This window comes from Giraffa tippelskirchi, chromosome 14 (assembly GCF_054371585.1).
Source record: "Giraffa tippelskirchi isolate mGirTip1 chromosome 14, T2T-mGirTip1v1.2.pri, whole genome shotgun sequence".
NCBI classification, from domain to species: Eukaryota; Metazoa; Chordata; class Mammalia; order Artiodactyla; family Giraffidae; genus Giraffa; species Giraffa tippelskirchi.
In genome coordinates this window covers 44,600,398-44,621,208 of record NC_137288.1, presented here as the reverse complement: position 1 = coordinate 44,621,208, position 20,811 = coordinate 44,600,398, and the positions used below count along the sequence as shown (strand labels likewise).

The following is a 20,811-nucleotide window of genomic DNA, read 5'->3' as shown; positions in this document are numbered from 1 at the left end:
ATTTTTTCTATAAGAATATTTTTAAAAGAAAATGTATTAGCCTAAAATGACTTTAATGATAGTTTTACATGCCTGTAGGGTTACTTAATGGAAATATATATATATAATTTTATATATTCATGGAGGAAGAAATGGCAACCCACTCTAGTACTCTTGCCTGAAAATTCCATGGACAGAGGACCCTGGCTGCAGTCCATGGGGTCACAAAAGAGTCAGACACAACTTAGTGGCTAAACAACAAAAATACATTCATATTTATATTACACTCATATTTATATATCTGTATTAATTTCATGTATATATAAAGTTTACACATAAATAATAAAATTATATATATAACCAATAACCTAATGTAATTTAATATAATTTAGTGATCACTCCTGGAAATATTCTTTTATTTAAAAGTCAGTATCAATCCCTTACATATTTGATACTTTAAACAGAACAGTTCTAAGCAATGAGGATAGATGGTAACAAAAGAGATAAGATTTCTGCCCCATGGGGAGCATAAGGTCTTGGAAGATGAGTTCTATGGAGGAAAAAAGAAGCGGGTAGCTGGGGGCAGAAGGTGTAATTTAGAAATGGTGGTTAAGGAAAGTCTTGCTGAGAAGGGACATTTGAACAGAGACCTGAATGAAGGGACTTCACAATGCCAACTTTGGATGCTGTTGTAAAAAGCTTTAAATGGCTGCTTGAAAGGCCGTGCAGTCAATGGTTATGTCCTGGAGGTCACAAATATACACCTACAGTGTGAAGAAGAAGTTATGACAAATGTAATGACTGTTTTTATACCAAGGTTACTTGTGAGTTACATTGAAATTTCAGAGACAGCATGAAACATGGATTCAAAAATATTCAGCCAAGTTAGGTGACCCCAAAGGACATTTTCATGGTAGAGGTTACATTGATGTGTAATAGAATATAAATGTGGAGAGCCTGATAAAATTGTTTCATGGCATGTGTTATGGACTGAATGTTTGTGACCTTCACATATTTTTATGTTGTAATTCCAAGCCCCATTGTGATGGTATTAGGAGGTGGAGCCTTTGGGAGGTAATTAGGTCATGAAGGTGGAGCCCTCATGTTGGGATTAGTGCCCTTATAGCAAGAGACATGAGTGCCTGGCTTCATCTCTGTCCCCTCCTTGTAAGGACTCAATGAGAAGAGGACCATCTGCCAACTGGGTAGAGGGCCCCTGATCTGCCAGTACCAGCCTCTAGAACTCTGAGAAATCAATGTTGTTGAAGCCACCCAATCTATGGTAATTTGTGATAGCAGCCTGAGCTAACACAGTATGTAAGAGCAGAAATGAATCATGTCCCCAAATTAATACATTTTGTATAATGAAATCTTTAAGCTACATGGAAAGGTCAATTTATAAATGATACATTAGAAGTACACATTTTCTGTAGCAGCTACATCATCCATAAAAATCTGTACATTTAAGTTGGCCCCAACCTTCTGGATCTTTTCCTTGGGAGAGCAGGAGCTCATTTTATTTTGGGGGTTGGCTTATTTATGGGCATAGCAGATAGACCTGGCCCGTGGACACATTGCAGACGGAAATTGCTGTTTTCTCAAACCTGCTGCACAGAATTTAGCAAGAAACAGGTGCTCCGTGACCGTTTGTGGAATGCTGGCTGAAGCGTCTATCCCCAAAAGTAGTTTCCTTAGGCTGACTTGCACATTAAACCATCTGCTAGTGGAACACCTTCCCCAGGTTTTCAGCAGTGAAACTGCAAGCCTGAGGAGCGACCAGAATAATCTACTCAGTGTGAATGTGGATGGAGCAGAGGGTAGGACAGTATTGCCTATGGGAAGCCTTTGTCCACTCTGTTGTCCATGCTGGGTAGATGGTGGACGATGGGAATGAAACTTCAGTCTTCATATACTTTACTTCCAGGAGATAGTCTGATGTGGGCAGGATGGGCCTTACCCAGAATGGGGAGGGCCCCCTAATGCATTTCTTGTGCTAGTTTGCCAAAGTGCCTGAAGCTTCCACCAGTAGGTCTCTTAGAGCCAGTTTGGGGTCCAGTCTGTCTCTTGCTCATTATCCTTTCAACACCCTTATTAAAGAGGTGAATGCGATGGTCAAAAGGGACTAGTTTTTTAACCAGGTCAGCTGACTAGTAGCCACGAGGAGGCCTACTAGAATGTGACAAGGAGTGAGTTGAGTTTGAGTTGCCCAAATGGAACTGGAGTCTTGAGATCTCTAGGAGGCCAGGGGCAGATGGAGGACTGTGGAACTTTGGGGGAAGCAGAAGCATCTATCTGATAGGCAGAGTTCTAAGGTGAACCCCAGAGACCCTCTCCCTTGTATTATCTTCTCTCCTTGCCCGTAGGCAGATCTGAATCAGATGAGCTAATGTGCCTGTGATTATGTTACATTGTATGGTAAAAGGGATTTTGCAGACATAATTAAGATTCCGGGTTAGTAGACCTTCAGAGGGAGATCATTCATGTGGACCTGATCACAGGATCCCTTTACATTCAGATCCAGAGGTCAGAGGTTAAAGGAGTCAGAGATTCGAAGCATGAGAAGGTTTGATGGGCTGTAACTGGCTTAATGTTGGAGGGGACCATGTAGAAAGGAATGTGGACAGCCTCTATGAGCTGAGGACTATGCCCCACTGACAGCTGGCAAGGAAACAGGAACCTCAGTCCTGCAACCACAGGACCTGCATTCTGCCAACACCAAGAGTGAACTTGAATTTTCCCCTAGAGCCTCCAGACAGTGACTCAGCCTGGCTGACACCTTGATTGCAGCCTTGTGAGACCTTGAGCAGAGAACTCAGCCATGCCATGCTGGACTTCTCACCTACAGGTCTGCAAGTTAATAAATGGGTGTTGTTTTAAGTTTGTGGTATGTTATGCAGTAGAAAATGAATATATTTTGCTAATGTCATTTTTTTTTTTTTTTGATATACACATTACTATTTTATCATTTTCCTACTCTCCAGACGTGGCAGACTATGAGTAACGTTTAGATAAAATCCTTATATTCTGTGGCTGGGGAAACTGAGGGTTGTGGGGTGCCCTGTCCTTTTCCTTCATAGCTATATACAGATCATGGTATAAAATGTGAGTGAGGTTTTTTTTTTTTCCCATTTGGTTTTGCATGCCAGAGGGATTCAAGAACTCATGCTTACTGCAACAAAAACCAAGCGTAGGCACTAAACAGCACATTTTGAAGCCCCTCTTACTGCCCCCTTTTCAATGTTTTGCTCTTCATTCCTGCTCCCTGGCCCTGGATATGAAGCCATCTACAGTCGCCCTGAGAAAGCGCCCCACCCACTAAGAACTTCACCGCCACTGTGTTGGAGCACAGTCCCCACCCCACACAGGTGTGAGCTGTGCTTTCTGTCCCATTTACAGCCACATAGGATTCTGACATTTTCCAGCCAGTCTGTCCCCTGGGGACCTCTCACCAGCATCTTGAACCAGCGTGTTCTCCAGAAGCAGTAATAGAGCAGCAGAGGTTTCATTTTCTCCTTATTCACAAGTGAGGGAGAGAGACCATGGGCCTGGCAACATAGGATGTTATTGATTCAGTGCTTTTGCTTCAGTTATGAACCCCAAGCCCTGAGGCCCAAGGTCATCCCAGGGACTCATCCCCTGAAAGCTCCGACAAGCCCCAGGTGAACATTCAATCCATGTTAATTAAAGGCAGATCTGGGATTTAATGTCCCCAAACTGTGGATTCCAGGTAAACTGTATTGAGATTGACAATCAAAAAATCCTTTAAGGTCAGTGAAGAAAATGGAATTTTAGAAATGGGTTAATTCAACAGCTACTTTGGGGTCATGGCTGTCTTGGGCTCTCACACTCACGCCTCACCCTTTCAGGAGAAATAAGAATGGGTCAGATTAACTGCACTACTGTGTTGGCAAGCACCGTCACCACATCCCTGGGAGCTGGCTGTTTTCTCTGCTGTGGCTCTCATCCCAAGCTAGCAGATTCTTTACCATCTGAGCCACCAGGGAAGCCCTCCTTTACCTGATGGTTTCATCATTATATTTATAAAAAGATACACATATAGTGATATGATGAGAATGTATATTTGGCCTCATCCCTGGTTCCTAGCACAGAATTCCTAAAGCTCTTGTCATTTCCTGAGTAGTAAGGGTGAGAAGAACATCTTTTTTTGCTCATAATTAGCCCCTTTTAGTCATTCCTGGGTTTATGCTAGTGAGGTGACTCTGGGTGGGCCCTCAGAGAGCTTCAGGATGGGGGCTGGTTGCCAGAGGAACTAACCACGTGACTAGAGGAATATTCAGCTCCAGCCCTCGACTCCCAGAGTGAAGCAGGTCTGCAGATTTAGTCACTGGTGGCCAATGAGCTAATCTCCCAACTGGGCTTGGCTCTTGGCTGTGAATCAGGTTTAGGTTTGCTTCCTGAGTATTATTGTGGGGCCAGGCAGAGGGCCAGCAGTGATCTGATGGAGGATGCTCTTCTCAGGGCAGTGGCAGTGGGGCAGGGGAGCAGGGGAAACACAGGCCAACACTAAGGCCAGACTCAGACCAGGCACCCTGTTCTGTCTGCCCACATTTCATTGGATAAATCAAGTCACATGATTGTACCCCCAAGAGGGATACAGAAGTATACTCCTGCCTTGGAGGAGGAAGACAGGGAATCTCGATGTTTTCGAACAGCAGCCCAAGTTAACCCAGGACCAAAGTTGAATATACGTGTGTGTATACACCCATGCCTATTTTTCTGTGTACATGCTCAGTTGTGTTCGTCTCTTTGTGACCCCATGGACTGTAGCCTCCCAGGCTCCTGTGTTCACAGAACTTCCAGGTGAGAATACTGGAGTGGTATTTCCTTTTCTAGGGGATTTCCCAACCCAAGGACTGAACCTGCGTGTCCTGCAGTTCCTGCATTGGCAGGCAGATTCTTTACCACTGTGCCACTGTCTTTTGTTGTTATTGGAATATAATTGCTTTACAATGTTGTGTTAGTTTCTGCTGTACAGTGAAATGAATCAGCCATAGCATACATATGTCCCCTCTTGGACCTTCCTCCCACCCCCACCACCACTCCCTACCCCTCTAGGTTATCACAGAGCACTGAGCTGAGCTCCCTCTGCTTTATGATAGCTTCCCACTCGCTGTTTTACACACAGTAGTGTAAATATGTCAATCCTACTCTCCCAATTCATCCCATCTACCCCTTCCCCACTGTATCCGCATGTCTGTTCTCTATGTCTGTACCTCTATTCTTGCCTTGGAAACAGTTCATCTGTGTCATTTTTCTAGATTCCACATGTATGAGTTAATCAGCACCCATGCAGTCAGGGAATTCTCTGAAGTGCTGAAAAGCAGTGCCTGGACATCCCACATATGAGGACAAGCCAACAAACTGAGTCCTGAACTGCATTCAGCTGTTTCAGCCCCAAAGCTTGCCTTGCATTTATTTCTGCTGCTCTTTATTCTGGCCTCTGAACATTAATTCAGGTCACTCTGTTAAAAAGCAAGACAAGACAGTGTTTCAAAGAAAAATGTTCTCTATGAAATATTTAAACATGGTTAAAACTACCAGCAAGATGGAGTTGAATGTTTTATGTGATAACTGGTGCTCAAATCTTGGTTCCCTTCGGGTAGGAAAGGAAGAACAGCGCTGGTAAAACCTGTGCCCTGTGGTTCTTACTTGTCACCCAGAGCAGTTTTAGGCAGATTTTGTCCCTATACTCAAAGCCAAACACCCATGCTGAGATGTTGGATTATCTGTTTGATCAGTGAGAGGAATGGAATTTAGTGTTTCTAGTACCTGTGACTCTAAGGAAAGGATTGAGGAAGGGGGTGTGTGTATTAATATTTGAGAATCTACCGCAGATTAGGGGCGTTGGCTCAGAGAGGTAAAGTAATTTACCTAAGGTCTCATGATTAGGAAAAGGTGATGTGTATGTGTGTGTGCTCAGTCACTTGGTCACATCTGACTCTTTGCGATGCCATGGACTGTATGTAGCCTGCCAGGCCCCTTTGTCCAGTGGAATTCTCCAGGCAAGGATGCTGGAGTGGGTTGTCATTTCCTCCTCCAGAGGATCTTCCCAACCCAGGAATCGAAACTGTGTCTCTCGTGTCTCCTGCACTGGCAGGCTGATTCTTTACTGCTGTGCCACCTGGGAAGCCCCAGAAAGAGGTGAACCAGGATTCAAATTCCCAAAACCTATGTGATGATGCTTCTTTCCATACTTCAGTGACTTGAAGTTCCCTGCTTATAGGGGATGTTGTATAGACAGCTCACATTTGTAACAATGTGACCTTGTACTGACCTTTCAGCTCTGCCCCTGGCAGCTCTTCAAAGGAGCCTCCTTAATATTCTCCAGGATGGTTCCTTCAACTCCTTCTCAGATGACACAGTATTCACTTCTAGTTACCCCAGTTACCTTTTTGCAGGTGAACTCTAACCTTTCTTACGTAGAAAGAAACCAAAAGCCAGAAGCATCCTTAAAAGAGAGAGGCAGGTCCACCTGTTCATCTTGGTTCTACCAGGACGAGGGGTGGCCCATCATGCCACACGGAAGTCTTCTGGGGGCAGGGGCTGCTTGTGGCCATGAGCTGTTGGACTCTAGCCCTGGTTTGGGTGCTCAACAGAGTGGCAGCCATCAAGTCTGACACCGCTTCCTTCTCTATGGCTATATATTAGCCAGATATCTATATGCCACTAAAGGAAGAGACACTGAAAAGGGAGGGTGAGCTGAGAGAAGACCTGGAGGAATCACTCCCTCACCTCATTCCCTCACCTCCTGATGAGCGTATGATGGGACAAAACCAATTAGTCCCAGGACAGCTCAAGAATATGGAATATGCCATTTGCACTGCTAAATAGTCATGGCATGGGTTAAATGTGGGTCCTATGAGATGTGGATTTATGAATAGATATGCAAAATATAGAACATAAAGTCAATGGAAAAGAAGGAAAATTGCATGTTTCAAGCAAATGCAATTAGGTAATGGATTTGCTGTCTCTCACATGCAAAATCTCTGTGGCTTGACATGCACTGTAAAACAATATCTTGTTTTGGGAAGAGCTTTATCTATATCTCTTAAGGTTTCAACTAGATCCATGTCTTTCCATCAACTTGAGCACGTGACTGCTTTGAGCTTCCAGCTTTGAAGAAGTTGTTTGTGCCCTAAATGCATTAGTCAATGCTTCAAAAGGGGATTTCAGCAAAGCTCTATGTTAAAAGTCAAATTTGTGCCCATGTCTCCAGTTCAGATGTTGAAGTCCTAACCCTCTGTACATCAGAGTGTGACCTTATTTGGTGGTATGAAGTTGAAATGAGGTCGTTAGGTTCGGACTTAATCCAAAGTAACTGGTGTTCTTATGAGAAGAGGAGAGGAGGACACAGACAGACACAGTGGGAAGATGATGTGAGGAGACACGGAGGAGATGACCACCCAGAAGTCAGGGAGAGGGTTCTGGAACAGATTGTCCTCTCACAGCCCTCAGGGTTGCGGGGAACAGGCCTGTCAACACCTCAGTCAGACTTCTAGCTTCCAGAACTGTGACATGATACATTTCTGTTGTTTAAACCTCCCAGTTTATGGTACTTGGTTAAGTAAGTAAGTGTTAGTCACTCAGTTGTGCCTGACTCTGTGTGACCCTCTGGACTGTAGCTTGCCATGCTCCTCTGTCCATGGGATTCTCCAGGCAAGAATACTGTAGTGGGTTGCCATTTCCTCCTCCAGGGGATCTTCCTGACCCAGGAATCAAACCCAGGTCTCCTGCAGCTTCTGCATTGGCAGGAGAATTCTTTACCACTGAGCCACAGTCGGTAAAGAATCTGCCTGCAATGCAAGAGATCCAGATTCGATCTCTAGGTCAGGAAGATCCCCTGGAGAAGGGAATGCCTCCCTACTCCAGTATTCTTGCCTGGAGAATCCCATAGACAGGAGTCTGGCAGGCTACAGTCAATGGAGTCTCAAAGAGTCAGACACAACTTGGTTACAGCAGCCCAAGCGAATGAGTAACCCCATTCAGAAACACATGGGTGCACCAGATAAGAGCAGGGAAGAGAGAAAAGGAGAAAAGGATTAGTTTGGAGTTTGATTGTCTCACAGTCTATGTGGACATGATTGTGGATGAACTTGGGTGTGGAATAGGCATAACACAGGGCATGTCCTTCATGGGTCACTACACTGAGTGTTTGGTGTATCTCAAATATATAAGAATATCAATGATCAGCTCAAACTTAAAAATAATTCTAAAATGAGGCAGTTGTCATTGTTTAAAAATTTTGTTTTCATTTGGAATAGTGCAGCTCACAAAAGCATGATGGAGGTGCCAAAGGGAAGTGTGTTTCTTCTTGGTGAGAATTTACATTTATCTGGCCCTCTCTGAACCCCCGGGGGCCTCCTGCCCCAGCCCAGATCCTTCACAGGCTGGCTGACTGAAGGGAGCCCTAGGCCCTCTGAAAGCAGCTGCTGTGAATTCCTTTGGGTGGGGATTTGATCGGGCTGTCTGTTTTTTCTGTTTTCTGTTAAGATGAACTGCCAGTATGCGTTATGTCCAGACAACCACCTTGTGGAAACCCAGAGAAAGCTGCAGAATAGAATGGAGGTAATCTCCTTGAAGTGGCTTGTTGGGGCTTCCAAGGTCAATGTGAAGAAGCTGGACTCCATGGCGCCCCTGAGATCTGAGCGGGGTGGCGGGAGTGCCCGGGTGCTTTGCCCTCCTGGCCTCCGCACACACTGGGAAATCACAAAGAGCCTTTCTGTCCATGGCAGCCTGTGAATTGGCTTTCATCATTGGAGCCAAAGACCCGGCACTCTTAGGTAATAAACGACACGGACATCAATCCTGAGGGAGAAGACTCCAGTTCCAGAATGTCCCTTTGTCCAGAAACAGCTGCATGGAATTCAAGACTATCCAAGGATGTAAGATCACAGGATCTCTTTCTTTCATTGTCTACTTGTTCGTCTGGGCACCACACTGTGCTTCTGCTATCAGCGGAGCTGCCCACCACTGGTGAAGGCGTGAGGACTTAGGTTAAAGATTTATTCTTTTCTGTGGAGCCTCAAGTCGGTTGTTAACCCTCTCCTCACCTTTCTTTCATTAAAGATTTTTTTTAAATTAATTTTATTTGTAAATATACATACAAAACATATAAATCATACATGGATGACTTAAAAGAGTAATAAAGCAAACAACAGGGAGGCCAGGAGGCTTGGCATGCTGCAGTCCATGGGATTGCAAAGAGTCAGACACAACTTAGCGACTGAACAGCAACAAAGCAAACAACACCCATGTACCCATCTTTAACTCCAAGAATAAATACGTTCTTCTTTCAAGGATAGTGTAGTAATGTTGGTGGAATCTTCTTTCTCTTTGGGATACAATCTTTTGACATGGCTGTGTTATCAAGTCAAGCTATGAGGCTTGAGGATAATAAGGTATAAGAATAATTGACTAGGGTGTTGGTATGTCTTCCCACTAATATACCAAGTATTAGCAAACAAATCACTGTAGCAAATCTCTTTGTTAGTTGCATGAATGCATGTAGCCCAATTAAAAAAGGGGCTTCCACTTCCTTAACCCCTCTCTCACCCTCCATTTCCTCTTCAATGGCTTCCCTGGTAGCTCAGACGATAAGGGGTTTGCCTGTAATGCAGAAGACCTGAGTTTGATCCCTGGGTTGGGAAGATACCCTGGAGAAGGGAATGACCACCGGCTCCAGTATTCTTGCCTGGAGAATCCCCATGGACAGAGGAGCCTGGTGGGCTCTGCTTATGGGGTCACAAAGAGTCAGACACAACTGAGCAACTAACATTTGAGAGGTCTAGCATCCTGGCACAAGGGGAAGTCTGTGAACCTGAGATGAAGCCCCAGCTCTGCAGCCAACTGTGAGATTTCAGGCGAGCCTGTTTCCTCATCTGTAAAGATGGTATCAGCAGGTTCTCTCATGCATGAGAAGTAGAAGTTCTATCTACAGAGCCTGGAGTACAAAGCAGAACTCACTGCATGAGACTCACTTTTTCTTAGGTTCATTCCTTCCTGCATTGCTTCACAATCTTGTCTTCCCTTCCCACAGCAGCACTTCTGGCCAAGGCTTCATCTCCGTGACTCTCCCCTCATCTTGCTTATTTTTCCAGAGACATTTGTGACCATTTGAAGTGGAACAGGCAGCTTCCTCTAGGAGCATCATTGCATTTAAAAGGGATATTCTAGAAATATAAATAATACCAAAGAATAACTCTAATTCTGACACAGCAAATGGTGGTTTAATGAAGGTGTTTGTGGAAAGATGGACTTTTGCTGATTCCTGGAATCTTGATGATGAGCCCTTTGATGCTGGTTCAACACGGGACCCATCCTGTCCTCTGTACTTGGCTCCACATATGAGAGTGTTGATGGAAGTTGGAGAAATATAACCAAGGAACCATTTAAAACCTGGAGCCCATTTTACCCTGCCTTTATACTTTCTTAGCTATTGTATTTATTGTACGGTGTGTATGCATCATGTTGTATGTATCTGTCATGGTATTACCAGAGAGCTTCAGATATTCATGAGGCTGAAGTCATCAACTAGAAGACTGCCAAAATGGCAGTTCATTTCTCAGTAAAATATCATGTACTTACCATATTGTAGCTGATATTTTGTAGCTAACTGCTCACATTACCTGCCTGAGTGGTTATTAGGGCCAAACTGCAACGCATGGTCCTTCAGCAATTATCGTGTTTGGGCACATAATGACAAATCTCCAAAAGTGTACATCTTACTGTGAGACCAGCCAATCTTTAAACCCATAGACTTCAGATCAATTTATTTTAACTAGTAAGCAAATAGTGAGAGTGTTTTGTTTTTTTTTTTTTGGTGTGTGTGTGTGTGTAATCACTCTTAAAATAAACACAAATGCCTGGACTTGCTTTGGGAAATTAATCACACGCACGCACACAGGTGCGTGCACACACAAAATGCCATTAAAGGTTACAATCCCTGGCTTTTCGTGATGGAGAGTCTTAAAACTGAGACTTTAGCGATGATCAAATCTGAATTCTTCACTTTATAGTAAAGAAACTGAAGTCTGGAGAGGGGAAGAAAAGCCTGAGTTAGCTCAGCAGCTTATGAAAGAGTCAGGATAAAAACGCAGGTCTTCTCATTCCTTGCCCAATGGCTCATAAGTTCATCCTTCCTCCCTTCCTTTCCTCCTGCCTGGATCCCTGCTTCCCTCCCTCCCAAATTCAGTTTTCTAGCAATCTTCTTCTCCTAACCACATACCTCCCTTTCTTCAGATCTCTGCTCAGCTGTCTCCATATGAGTCAGGTCTTCTCTGAGCACCCAACACAAAGCTTTGTTTTCTGAGCACCCAACACTTCTCCACGGCCTTATTGCCTGACTGCTCTAGCTAGAATGGAAGCTCCAACTAGAATGTAGGCTTCATGTTGCTTTGCTCACTGTAAAATCTACAACACCTACAAGAGTGCCTGGCACACAGTAGGTGCTCAATAAATACTTGTTGAGTCAATGGATGAGCATCTCCAAGTGACAGGCAGAGGCTGCAGAGACGGGAGTGAGCAAATGCTCTTTTATCTGCCCTCAGGAGCACTCAGCTTAGTGGAGGAGGCATCTTGCATTAGTCATCACCCATCTATGATAAATTTTACAGAAGGCTTTCCAGGGGCCACTGGAGCACAAAACAAAGAGTCTGGACCTGGTGGTGGTGGGGAGGCTTATGACAGTTGTGGGGGAAAACCACGCCCACATCAGGTGTCATCATCCCTGAGGTGGAATAATGAAAGAATGCTTCATTCATACACTGTAGAATGTATTCATCCCCAGTCGTGTTTCAGTGATTTGTCAAATGAACTGGTTGCCTTGGGGCTGGTTTCAGCTCTGAATAGGCTGTGCCTGGTAAAGAGTTGGTCACGGGATGATCCGCTAGGTAAGGCTGTTTTAGAGACACGGACCACTGTGCCTGTCCTAAGCCTGGGAATCTGTGCGCCATTCGCCGAATGATTTTTGAATGAGTTTATTCTGAGGGAAGGCAGAACTGGATTGATGTCTCCCTGGGGGAAATTCAGAGTTGGGAGAGAAGGCGAGTTCGCTCCCAGCATGGCCACATGGTGTCGCTGTTGCTTAAAAATGTAGAAGAACGAAATCCTCTCTTGTGTGAAGACCGGTTTATGAAAGAAGTTTCAGGAAGGGGGAAAACTGTTCCAATAAGAGAAACGCATCTACGCACTTAAAAGACATTTGTAATAGCTGATTAACTTTGCTTTACAATAGTATCGTAAAGCAACTATACTCCAATAAAAATAAATAAAGACATTTATAAGCATAACAACACCTGGTCTGTTCCCCAAGGAACTGTTTTAATTTTATTTATTTATTTTTATTAATGTTTACTTTATTCAGCAATATCAAATCTATCTTGGTCATACTGCGTGATTTCTTCTGGAGTTAGAGCACCTGTATGTCTAATAGCTTACATGCCCTCAAAGGATTTTAATGTTTCCTTGAAACATCATGGAGCAGAAGAGTAAAGATGATGTGCTGTGCATGGAGGTGTATGATGACCTTGGATTTCTAAACCTGAGGTCATCTCTGAAAACGGTCACCTGTTGACGTAGGTTCCATCTTTCTACATTTCCCAAATCAACGTGGTTTACTTAAAATTTGTCCATGGTCTGTTTTTTTACTTTCCCACTCATCATTCTTCCTTTTTGTTTCTTAGAGAATCTCTATCATTTTATGATTTTAATGATTTATTTTGTCCTTTTTTGAAAGTTCATTCATTCCTCAAACATTTTGGCGGAGTACCTATTGTGTGTGAGATCCCATTCCAGGTACTGCAGAAGGCAGAAAGTAGATGAGCTTATTATCTTCATATGTAAGGCTCTTCAAATCTTGTAAGGTTGTAGGAGTAGCTCCCAGGAATTGTAAGCTGAATGGTTCATGCTTGTCTTTCTACACCTCAGACCTTGTGCCAAGCTCTTTACTTGTACCTCATTTACATCTCATGCTCCTTAGAAGACATGCATTGTTATCCAGATTTAACCAGGGGGTAGACTTGGACACAGAAAGATGAACTGACTCACTCAAGATTCCACGATCACCTTGGTCATAGCTACCAAAAGAGGGTAGAAGAGGCAACTGTTGATGTAACTTTAAGAGCCTCCACTTTCTCTTCCTATGTCTTTCTTTCCTCGCATGGTTGGCTGAAAGTTGTAGGAATTCTACAATTTCAAATACTTTTCTTTGGCTTAAGCCCTGCCTGGATCCTTTGAAAGTTGAAATAGTTTCTAGAGAAATAGCCTCTTAAGCAGGTCTCATGGAATGAAGGGCTTGGGAGAGGGGCAAGTTTTCTGGTACAAATAAACAACGAAGCCAGCAAATAAGATTTGAAAATGACACTCATTCTCATCTCAAGCTCGGTATTCTCAGCACTTTCCAGTGGAAGAGCAGTTTACAGGAGGATGTATTTCTCTTTTCCACTGGGGGTACCTCTATACAAACCTATCAGCAGTGTGTGAAAGACAGTCTAATGACCGGCCCATTGTTGTCTACAGTGAATGGAGCATTTGCTTGTTTCAAGTGACATACTAGGTAACTCTCTTCCAAACAGCAAGGGGCTTACTCAAGTGAAAAAAAAATGAAAGGGACAGCCAGATTTGGTTACTGTCTGAGCCACATGATTCAGAGATATCCTTGATAATGACAGTCGCACAGCTGGATAATTAATCAAAGTATGAAGAGAATATAGAGCACTCTGATGCACACAGCTTCCTCCAGTCTCCACGGGATCAGGCCATCATCTGTTTATTCTCCTTTGGAATGGCTTCAGATTATTCAATTATTCAATAGCTTCCCTCCTTGCTGTGATGGGATGTATGGTTTTTAATTGGCACCAGGGTCTTTCGGTTCCTGTGAACTTTGCTAGTCACTCTTGTGATTCCAGTCCCTGGAAGCCTGAATGTTTATCTTTATCTAGAGCTGAGCCCAGACAATGCACCTGGAAGCACCGATCAGCTTCTAAAAAAAGCAGTTCTGCCAGCAAGATCATGACAAAAGTCTGATTCCAATCTCGAGCTTTTTCTTCCTACCTGCGCGTTGTTCTTGGCATACAAGATAGGATTAAAAAGTAATCAACATTTAGCATGGGATTTCTCTACCATTATGGTTAATTTTTTAAGTGTTTCCTTTTCCCAAGGAGAAAGTTTCAGGTTTTAAGTCAGGTGTATAAATGTTTGCCCATCGTGGTGTTTCTTGGAAGCGCCTTCTGCTAAAGTGATTCAATATTTGTAGTATATAAAAATGATTTTTTTTTCAAACTTCAGAGAGAGATTTTTCTGTTTGTTCAAGGACATTGATTAAGAAAGAGATTGCCACCTGTTTTAGAGCCTTTGAACATAATGTTACAATGAAATCTCTTGAAGCAGTGAAGGTTTTGCTTTCTTTCGTGGCATTTTTCTCCTTGCGGTGCAAATTTTCCAGTTTTCTGTATTAATTCAAAATGTTCTTTTCAGCTCAGTCCCTGCGTAGCTCTGGCAGACCATATTCCTAACACTTTCATGCTAATACTTGGCGTTGCTCCTCTGCCTGGTCATTTTAAGAGTAATAAGTTATCACAAGTCCAACACCTTGCTCTGGATTTCAAGGCCTTATTTAACTTAACCTCAACAAATGTTGGGAGCTTCCCAGGTGGTGCTAGCAGTAAAGAAGCCGGTGCCGATGCAGGAGACAAAAGAGACATGGGTTTGATCCCTGGAGGAGGAAATGCAACCTACTCCAGTATTCTTGCCTGGAGAATCCCATGGACAGAAGGGCCTGGTGGGCTACAGTCCAAGGAGTCTCAAAGAGTCAGACCAAACAACTAACACTGACTGAAATACCATCCCTTCCCCCCTCTGCTTAGGTCACTTTCTATTCATTTTGGGGGGCTTATCAGTTGAACTTTCTTCCTTATACCTTATCATGATCCATTTTAAAATGAAGTATTATTTTGGAGTCAGTATTTAAAGACCGATCATAAGACAAAAATCACACAGAGTCAAAAGTATCCTTGAAAACATTTTAGGTTGCTCATCAAATGGAGCACAGGTGTCCTAGGGTATCTTATTTTGTCTGTTACCATGTCTACCTCTGGTTACAGTTTCCTCCCAAGTCAGACACTTTTCTCTTTCTTTGGTCGAATAGCAGATAGATTGAGTGCCTTGTGTTTAGAGATCACATTGTATAAAGGGTATGTCTGCCCCACCTGCAAGTTGAATTTGCATATGTTAAATACATGTAAGAAGTAAGTCCCCTGAAGTTAGGTCTGAGAGATGTTACCACGTGTGTTTTTATTGCCATGTTAAATTGGATCTGGTCAGAACAAACGTGAACTCCTGGGACTATTTAGAAAAATGTTTTGGATTCTTCTGAGATAATTGTGAACCATTCCCTTTGCATTAAAAAAAGGAACCCAAATACTCAGTGCATTAAAAAAATAACAGAAAAGCATTTTCTAAATCACCGTGACACTTATTTGAAATGGGAGAGAATCTGTATCTAATAGGGAAGCAAAACAAGAAAAAAGAGAAAAAGAAGCAGAAAATGGAGAAGGAGGAGGGAAAGAAAAAATTCCCTGCATAAAGTTGAAACAGAGAAAAAGGCTTTTTAAGTAGATTAATGTTGCCTGTCGGGCTTCCCTGGTGGCTCAGTGGTAAAGAATCTGCCTGCCAATGAAGGAGACGCGGGTTGGATCTCTGGGTGGGGAAGATCCCCTGGAGAAGGAAATGACAACCCATTCCAGCATTCTTGCCTGGGAAATCCCATGGACAGAGGAGGCTGGTGGGCTACAGTCCATGGGGTCGCAAAGAGTCATATACAACTTAGCAACTCAGCAACAACAACAAATGTTGCCTGTTAGAGACCGAATAGTGTCCCTTCAAAAGCCCTATGTTGAAGCCCTAACCTCCAATGTGACTGTATTTAGAGATAGAAACCTTAAGGAGGTGATTACGTTTAAATCAGGTCATAAGAGAGAGGCCCTAATCCGATAGGACTGGTGTCCTTACAAGAAGAGGAGGAGACTACAGACCAATTAATCAATCTCTCTCTCTCCCTCCTTTTTTCCCTCTCTCCAGAGGATGAGGTGGTTGGATGGCATCACTGACTCGATGGACGTGAGCTTGAGCAAACTCTGGGAGATGGTGAAGGACAGGGAAGCCTGGTGTGCTGAAGTCGATGGGGTTGCAAAGAGTCAGACACGACTGAGTGAGTGAACAACAATGACCATCTGCACAGAGGAAAGGCCATGTGAGGAAACAGCAGTTGTCTGCAAGCCAGGAAGAGAAGGTCTCATGGGAAGCCAACCCTGCTGGCACCTGGTCTTGGACCTCCAGCCTTCAGAACTGTGAGAAAATATTTTTCTGTTGTTTAAGCTTCTTGGTCTGTGGCATTTGGTCTGTGGCATTTTGTTATGGTGATCCTGAGTTGACTAAGACATTGCTTAACTGAGATCTCAGTCCTGAAGACAGAATGGATTGATGGGTTTTTTTTTAGAATTATTGTTTTGGTTTTTTTTTAATTTTTCTTTTTGGCTGTGCTGGGTCTTTATTGCTGTGCGTGGGCTTTCTCAGTTGTGGTGTGAGAGCTTCTCACATGGTCTTCTCTTGTGGTGGAGCAGGTGTGTGGGCTCAGTAGTTGTGGTGCGTGGGCTGAGTTGCCTCATGGCATGTGGAATCCTCCCAGACCAGGGGTTGAACCTATGTCCCCTGCATTGGCAGGAGGGTTCTTAACAACTGGATCACCAGGGAAACCCTGGACTGATGTTTTAACCTTAGGTCTCATTATTTTGGCTGTAATAAAGGTGTAACTGCGGTGTTATAATTCATTGTGGAGCTATCGGTTTGTCCATCTCAACAATTGCTTCTTGCTTGATAACATTTATGAGCTAAATGGAGTGCAATTGCTTATTTATTCTTATAACTGTTGAGATTACAATTAGCTGCCGTATCCAGATATTTCTCAGTGCGCTCAAGGTTTTCAAATGGATTGAACTTCCTAAGTCCTGAAAAAAGGTGATATTGGAACTGAAATTCACAGTTTGTTATGGTAATGATGCTATTGTAGCAGAAGTATGATGGGAATCTTAAAGAGTTGTTGCTTTACTTCTTTAGCTATTAAAACATTCTTCTAGTAATTTAGAGCTGTGCAGGTGGGAAGTCTCCTCCTGTAATATAGCCTTCTCAATGAGGTGTTAAGTTCAAAGCTTACATTCTCACTTTCCTTTAATGAAGAAAGAAAGACCTTAGAAGGTAAAATTCAAAGTTGCTAAAATTGAAGTATGAGGAGTGGAAAAATGTGGACACAAATGTGCTCCTTCTCTAATGAGGAATCACATCCAGTGTTCAGGATTAATGATAAGAAGCAGCCATCTGAAGAACTTTTGTAAGCTTCCGTTTGGTGCATGTCCCTTTTAATGTCATGCATTTCACTATATCTGGCATCTAATATCCACGGCTGTCGAAGGGCTTTGCAGATATTTCACTAGTGCTGTTTTATGATGGGGTTAGGATGCTATGGGGGATTTATAGTGTTGAGAGGGCACTTAGATCCATTCTCTCTAAATGATGTTTTGCTTCTTTCTTGGTTTAAAATGTGTCCAGGTAGCCACAATTCTAGGGAAAATCATTTCCAGCATATGTATGAAAGTTTGTTAAGCATAACATTTCATGACCCTATGCATCTTGTATTAAGACTCCAGACTTGACTGGTTTCAAAAGTATCAGTCTGATTGAAGTCACATGATGGAGTGGCTTGAGCTTCCTGAAAATCAAGAGGTTGGAGTTTAATTCCATTTCTGTTTCTAACTGCCTATGTGTAATGGGTAATTTTATGCATCAACTTGGGTGGGCCTCAGTGCCCAGATATGTGGTCAGACATTATTCTGGATACATATATGTGTGTGTTTCTGGATGAGATTAACATTGAATTCAGTGGACTTTGAGTAAAGTAGATTTCCCGCCATAATGTGGGTGGGCCTCATCCAATCAGGTGCAGGCTTGAATAGCCCAAAAGACTAACTTCCTCGAGCAAGAGGGAATTCTGACAGAAGGAGGCCTTTGGGCCTGAACTGCAGAATTGCCTCTTCTCTGGGTTTCAGTCTGCCAGCCCACCAAGCAGAGTTTGGACTTGCCAACCTCTGTAATCACATGAGACATTTCTTTAAAATCAATCTCTTTCTCTCTATGCACATCCTATTGGTTCTGCCTTTTGGAGAGTCTTGAATAATACACTGCATAATTCTGATCTCATCCTTCTCTCTGAGGGTCAAGTGTGCAATCTGTAAAGAGAGGAAATAGCACTGTATAACCTCTGAAGTTTTCTAGAGAGAAAAATCACATGATTAAAAAACCTGCTAATTTTGAAATGTAAAATTTTTATAAGGAGTAATTAAATTCCAGAGAGACATTACATAAAAATGTGAATATGCATTCTCATTTATGGACATTTTAAGATTCAGAATCACTTTGGTGAGTGTCTGTGATGGTGAAATACACAGATCTCAGTGTATTTGCCCAAAAGCAAGATATTCTGGCTGAATTTTACTGCTGAGTCGGTCTCTTTGGTCACGGTCCTATGCTCTCACCCACCACCATCCTGTGGGTATTATCCTCCTCTCTGTGGGCATTGGTACCTTCCAGGTGCAGGTTCAAACCTCCCAATTCCTGAGCCAGGTAACAACCAATGCAAGTGGAGCATCAGTATATTCAGACCCCAGCTGGTGTCCAGAGATGAGAGGCTGGTCATGGCCAGCTATTCCATCACCACTACTGTTTGCCTATTGTACAATTATTTCTTTGATTCTTAATCATTTTCCCTGGCAGTAAAATGAACCCAGATTCATTGCACAATTGCACTAAACAGAAAATAAAAGCCACCCATTGTAGCCTCTAGAGATAATCCCCGTTCACATGTTGATGTGTTTTATTCCTTCTTTTACCAGGTAATAATAAAGTCTAGCCTTCCTTGCCCCTCCTCTGGAGGACCATCTTGTTCTGATGTGCTTGCCAGGAGGAGGGTTTCTTTATTTCCACTCCTGGAACACTTGGGGTCACCACGTATGAGTGTGCAGGTTGCACAGTGCAGAATCTGGAAGGGAGCTCATCTTTTCACTGTTTATCCTCTAAGTTTCTAGTGATCCCACCACAGTCTTTGTGTTCAATGAATTTCCCTGAAGGCTCTCAATTAATGGAGGGGACTTAGATTATGTCCCTGCTCAGAACAGAGACTAAGTTACAATTGAAGATTGGACACCACTGTGTTAAACCATTCTGAACAAGGAGCTGTTTCTCTCAAGCTGCTTCTTATTGAGGCCCAAACTTCTTATCATATTCCTGGGACCAGTTCCTGTCACCTTCCCTTCAACCAGGATCTCAAAGCTCTAGCTCCTCAGGAGAAAGTTGTAAAATTCCAGTGACTTGGTTATAGGGAAACTTTTAATTCTTCTTCTAACCCCATCTTTTGAGATCATGTCCAGGGTTCTGTACTTTGCACAACCAAAGAAAGGTCCAGAAAGGTGTTGTCTTAAAAAATTGGTTCCCCCTCTAAGACGAATTCTCTACCCTCCTCTGTATGTGTGTATAGATACTCAGAATGAAAACAAAGGCAATGGTCTTCATTGGTTTTCATTTTCCTCTAGTGCTTCCCTTTTTACTCATGGCAGAAAGCTGGGTAACCTGACCTGAATCACTGTTTTGGGGATATGTGCGTATCAAGCTTTAAGTTGCCTACAAGGGCTGTTTCAGAGTGGTTGGGGAGGATGCACTGACTGCTGTTTGTGCTCTCCTTGGGAATTGTGTCGGTCTTTTAAAAGATGTGTGTCGTCTCCACTGTCGTGTCATTAGAATGAGCCATGAGGTGTGAGCTGGCGTGACTCAGGGGTGCTCTTTGTGGCGTGGTCATGGTCAGGGGTCCTCCCCCTGCTGGCTCAGCTCCACCTCCGCTCTGCCATGTGGTAGACCCTGAGGCTTGCCACGAGCTGTCCAGGAGCTGGCCTGGCCGTCCCATTCCTCAGCCTCCACTCCAGGCTCACCTCACAGCTCCTCATGGCCGAGGTACTGGCCAGGATTTGCATCCTTCCCTGGGAGCATGCAGGAACATCTGGGGCATTGCTCCTGTGTCAACCTGGAGCCCAGGGAGACCCAAGGCTTATGTGCTGTTAATCTCCTGATCTTGCTTACACATTATTAATATTTGGGTCCATCTGTCACGCCTTGGGTGGGCATGGGGATGCCCAGGGACAAGGGTGGCCAGATTTAGCAAATACAAATACTGGATGCCTAGTTAAATTAGAATTTCAGATAAGCAATGAATAATTGTTTAGTATTATTAAATAGGTAGTATTTGGGACGTACTTATACTCAAAGTTATTTGTGTTAATCTGAATATAAAATGTAGCTGGGAATTCAATATTTTATCTGGCAGCCCTGCTAGGAACCCAAGGGGACCTAGGAGCACAATTTCTCCTCGGTTTCCTTTCTCGTTTCCTTTGCACAAAGTGAGAGTCTGCAGGCAGGCTCTATAGCGTGACAAGTTCCTGCTGACTTTGCCCTTCCCATTTGAGATACAGTATTTTAAATCTAAAGCTTATTTACAAATTAGGGTTATATTAGAAATAGTTACATCATTTTCATTTAGCATAGTAATTTTTTCCAAAACCTGAGTTTTAATAGCTCATGAGTTTCACATAAGGCTTGATTTTTGGCTGGGCTTCAGTTCAGTTCAGTCGCTCAGTCCTGTCTGACTGTTTGCGACCCTATGGACTGCAGCATGCCAGGCTTCCCTGTCCATCACCAACTCCCAATGCTTACTCAAAC

General features: G+C 43.3%; 2 long non-coding RNA genes across 2 annotated transcripts in view; both read left to right on the top strand.

The window, feature by feature from the left end:
- LOC145534889 (uncharacterized) overlaps positions 1-19,538 on the top strand; it is a 78,616-nt gene extending 59,078 nt beyond the window's left edge. The window contains exon 5 of the long non-coding RNA XR_014075045.1: positions 16,075-19,538. This is a non-coding gene — a long non-coding RNA (uncharacterized LOC145534889). The remainder of the gene's footprint in view (positions 1-16,074) is intronic.
- On the top strand, positions 1,082-9,082 carry LOC145534890 (uncharacterized). The gene is made up of 3 exons (XR_014075046.1): positions 1,082-1,261; positions 8,491-8,565; positions 8,733-9,082. It is a non-coding gene; the product is annotated as an uncharacterized LOC145534890 (long non-coding RNA).
- Positions 19,539-20,811: the final 1,273 nt, after the last annotated feature.